This window comes from Schistocerca americana, unplaced genomic scaffold, assembly GCF_021461395.2.
Source record: "Schistocerca americana isolate TAMUIC-IGC-003095 unplaced genomic scaffold, iqSchAmer2.1 HiC_scaffold_727, whole genome shotgun sequence".
Taxonomy (NCBI): Eukaryota; Metazoa; Arthropoda; class Insecta; order Orthoptera; family Acrididae; genus Schistocerca; species Schistocerca americana.
Genome location: NW_025726486.1, coordinates 57,501 through 62,500, shown reverse-complemented (window position 1 = coordinate 62,500; position 5,000 = coordinate 57,501). Strand labels below are relative to the sequence as shown.

The 5,000-nt window shown below is 53.1% G+C and overlaps 1 non-coding gene across 1 annotated transcript in view; it reads left to right on the top strand.

Annotated features, from left to right (window-relative positions):
• Nucleotides 1–4,239: 4,239 nt before the first annotated feature.
• The window catches only part of LOC124589776, a 1,910-nt gene continuing 1,149 nt past the window's right edge, over nt 4,240–5,000 (top strand). Inside the window, exon 1 of the ribosomal RNA XR_006976251.1 lies at nt 4,240–5,000. This exon is cut by the window's right edge and continues 1,149 nt beyond it. This is a non-coding gene — a ribosomal RNA (small subunit ribosomal RNA).

The window sequence follows — 5,000 nt, the reverse complement described above, 5'->3', positions numbered from 1 at the left end:
GTACGAATGCAGATGCTCAGCGGCAGCTAGGAGGCGCTCCATCCATGTCGGTACCGGTGAGCGTTGCACTCGCAGTCGCAAAAACGTACGGCAAGTATATTACTCGGAAGAGTCAATGACAGTCCAAGCCCCCCTGCGTGGGAAGAGTCTTCCTAGGCCATGACCCACCGGAAGGGCGCAGCGTCCCCCACCCCAGACATGTGACGTCAGACTATCGGTATTGACGACTAGACTGATTCCTTATAATCATTTGCCATACACCGGTGGAAGCTGCCGAGACGAGTAACTACATAGCGGGCTCGCCGTGTCACTAATGTACAGAGATACAATAGTTTCGACTGGAACCGGATTAAACGTATACACGGCGCTGATTAGTAATAGATAGAGCCATCAGAATACAGATAATGTATAGACCTGTCCGTATACATGCTGAAAGACTCTGCTCACAATCACACGTCAGCCAGACACTCTTATCACGCACTACTCTCTGCCTGTAACAGGCACACAGACAATATGTAAGCACCAGCATGGAACAACACCCAGTGCATCCTCTCTGCCACATTAGACAATCCACACTATCATAACCAGACCGGGAGGTCCACTCGGAAAACAGAATATCCCACCCTTCCGACAACCACCATTGCTCAGCTAAGCCACCAACACCCACACATGTCCCAGACAGGGGTGCACCCAACATCACAATACTGCCTCCTGTCACACCACACAAACAATGGCAGGAATGAAAGACACAGGTCTGCCACAAGCATGGAATCAGAGCGCCGCCTGTTATGAGCCAAAGGTGCACCCTGACGTGGCAAATCAGATGATGCCGCAGTCATTTACTTACGATAATCACAATCAACAAACCGGGCCCCCCCCCCCCAAGTGCCTTAACCTAACCCGTATTGTACCTTAACCTAACCCGTATTGTACCTTAACCTAACCCGTATTGTACCTTAACCTAACCCGTATTGTACCTTAACCTAACCCGTATTGTACCTTAACCTAACCCATATTGTACCTTAACCTAACCCATATTGTACCTTAACCTAACCCATATTGTACCTTAACCTAACCCATATTGTACCTTAACCTAACCCATATTGTACCTTAACCTAACCCATATTGTACCTTAACCTAACCCATATTGTACCTTAACCTAACCCATATTGTACCTTAACCTAACCCATATTGTACCTTAACCTAACCCATATTGTACCTTAACCTAACCCATATTGTACCTTAACCTAACCCATGTTGCGCCTTAACCTAACCCATGTTGCGCCTTAACCTAACCCATGTTGCGCCTTAACCTAACCCATGTTGCGCCTTAACCTAACCCATGTTGCGCCTTAACCTAACCCATGTTGCGCCTTAACCTAACCCATGTTGCGCCTTAACCTAACCCATGTTGCGCCTTAACCTAACCCATGTTGCGCCTTAACCTAACCCATGTTGCGCCTTAACCTAACCCATGTTGCGCCTTAACCTAACCCATGTTGCGCCTTAACCTAACCTATGTTGCGCCTTAACCTAACCTATGTTGCGCCTTAACCTAACCTATGTTGCGCCTTAACCTAACCTATGTTGCGCCTTAACCTAACCTATGTTGCGCCTTAACCTAACCTATGTTGCGCCTTAACCTAACCTATGTTGCGCCGTAACCTAACCTATGTTGCGCCGTAACCTAACCTATGTTGCGCCATAACCTAACCTATGTTGCGCCTTAACCTAACCTATGTTGCGCCTTAACCTAACCTATGTTGCGCCTTAACCTAACCTATGTTGCGCCGTAACCTAACCTATGTTGCGCCTTAACCTAACCTATGTTGCGCCTTAACCTAACCTATGTTGCGCCTTAACCTAACCTATGTTGCGCCTTAACCTAACCTATGTTGCGCCTTAACCTAACCTATGTTGCGCCTTAACCTAACCTATGTTGCGCCTTAACCTAACCTATGTTGCGCCGTAACCTAACCTATGTTGCGCCTTAACCTAACCTATGTTGCGCCTTAACCTAACCTATGTTGCGCCGTAACCTAACCTATGTTGCGCCTTAACCTAACCTATGTTGCGCCTTAACCTAACCTATGTTGCGCCTTAACCTAACCTATGTTGCGCCTTAACCTAACCTATGTTGCGCCTTAACCTAACCTATGTTGCGCCTTAACCCAACACACGTTGGGCCTTAACCCAACACACGTTGGGCCTTAACCCAACACACGTTGGGCCTTAACCCAACACACGTTGGGCCTTAACCCAACACACGTTGGGCCTTAACCCAACACACGTTGGGCCTTAACCCAACACACGTTGGGCCTTAACCCAACACACGTTGGGCCTTAACCCAACACACGTTGGGCCTTAACCCAACACACGTTGGGCCTTAACCCAACACACGTTGGGCCTTAACCCAACACACGTTGGGCCTTAACCCAACACACGTTGGGCCTTAACCCAACACACGTTGGGCCTTAACCCAACACACGTTGGGCCTTAACCCAACACACGTTGGGCCTTAACCCAACACACGTTGGGCCTTAACCTGCTCTGTAATTGTCATACGACGCGTTAAATTAGTGTAGTGTTGCCTAACTGCAACCCCCGCAATATAGTTTGCTACTCGCACTGCCCGGTCCCCAGAGTATCGCTTCATGTTAAACACCTTGCAGCTATACACTGTAATGCGGATGGCGGCAGGACGTACATGCTCAATGCCCTTCGCAGTTGTTCATTGGCATTCGCATGGCGAAGCACAGCCTACGTTGTGGTACGGCTTGTGGCAACTGTCCGCTGATGTTGTACGTCCAAATCACACACTGTACCGCACATTGGTCCTCATGTACTGAATGATACATCGTGGTACATGTGTGACCGTACCACGACTGCGCCAACAACGGCGAACCATACGGTCCAAATATTGTGCACTCAGCTACGTGTCGTCTCCCTATAAGAGCTGGATTGCAGTATGGTATGCCGTGGATGGCGATCAGCATGAGCCGTCTGTTGATGTAGTGGCGCGTGTTGTCAGACGTAGTCGTCTCTTCTCACACACCGTGATAGCATGGTGCACTGCGTTCCACATCTGCGACATGCGACAGAGGCCGGTTGACAGTCGTTCGCGCAATGGACATCGCATACGTACGGGGGCCACCTTCCACGTGTTCGCGAAGCGTGCACATGTTGTTGCGTGTATGTGGGCAGACATAGTGTGTCGTGACACCTGACACAGGCATGCAACAATCGTTGAATTTGCAAATGGCGATGGACGTCTACGTTTGCTGGTGACGTTACGCAAATGAAGAACTGGTAAACCGTTGTGGTGCGGTTGTTCTCGCTAGAGGTGAATCAGTGATGGCGACGATCGGTTGAGCTACCAACCGGTTGTTTCAGCGATACCCACCATGCCCACGAACGTGAATGGCATGTGGGTGTGAAGCGATACGCGGCGGTGGCTGGGTGGGACCGTCCCCGGCCGGTGAGGGGGGGCCTTCCGGCGTGCTGGCCGCGCGGTGCGTGGGCGCACGCGCTACAGCCGGCTGGTGGGGGCGGCCAGTGGCAGGCGCGCCGGCCGACGGAGGCGGCAGGCGGCGCAGCTGCGCGCCGGCGCACCCTGCACGCGGCGCCGTGCGGCCAAAGTAGGTCCTCGCGGGCCCGGTGCGAAGCGCGGTGGACATCTGCAGTGTGCTGGTCCGATTGAGGACTGTGTGCGCTGAGGATGCGCCGCCGCCCGGCGCTCGGCGCCGCGACGCCGTCTGCTGCTCGGTCGCCTCTGCGGTTCTCGCAGGTGGATTGTATCGCAGCTGTGCGGACGTGTTGGCGCGTGCGCTGTGCTGGGAGAGTTCGCTTCGGCACCCAAGTGGGGCTTTTGTCCTTCTGTGGCGCTGGCGTTGGAGCTGCCGGCCACCGTAGGTGGCGCGTGTTGTCTCCCGCCGGCAATGCCACGACAGCACGCTCCCGGGCCTCTGTCGGCAGCGGCAAGCTCAGTTGGGAGCACGGGTGGTCGCACCTAAAGCGTCTACTCGCCAAACTCCGGGCGATTGCGCCTCTCTCGAACCCGACCAAGTACTTAGGACGGCGCTGCGCGCCGCCGGGACCTGAGAGGGTTTCGAGGTGTATTGTGCAGGGGAGCTCAGCCTCCTCCTGTTTGCAGAATAATTGAGCGGACGCTTGCGTGTTCGCGCGGGCCCCCGGGACACACTCCCGGGCGGCCGGCTGCTCAGCTCTAGTTGACGCAGCTCCCTGGTTGATCCTGCCAGTAGTCATATGCTTGTCTCAAAGATTAAGCCATGCATGTCTCAGTACAAGCCGCATTAAGGTGAAACCGCGAATGGCTCATTAAATCAGTTATGGTTCCTTAGATCGTACCCACGTTACTTGGATAACTGTGGTAATTCTAGAGCTAATACATGCAAACAGAGTCCCGACCAGAGATGGAAGGGACGCTTTTATTAGATCAAAACCAATCGGTCGGCTCGTCCGGTCCGTTTGCCTTGGTGACTCTGAATAACTTTGGGCTGATCGCACGGTCCTCGTACCGGCGACGCATCTTTCAAATGTCTGCCTTATCAACTGTCGATGGTAGGTTCTGCGCCTACCATGGTTGTAACGGGTAACGGGGAATCAGGGTTCGATTCCGGAGAGGGAGCCTGAGAAACGGCTACCACATCCAAGGAAGGCAGCAGGCGCGCAAATTACCCACTCCCGGCACGGGGAGGTAGTGACGAAAAATAACGATACGGGACTCATCCGAGGCCCCGTAATCGGAATGAGTACACTTTAAATCCTTTAACGAGTATCTATTGGAGGGCAAGTCTGGTGCCAGCAGCCGCGGTAATTCCAGCTCCAATAGCGTATATTAAAGTTGTTGCGGTTAAAAAGCTCGTAGTTGGATTTGTGTCCCACGCTGTTGGTTCACCGCCCGTCGGTGTTTAACTGGCATGTATCGTGGGACGTCCTGCCGGTGGGGCGAGCTGAAGGCGTGCGACGCGCCTCGTGCG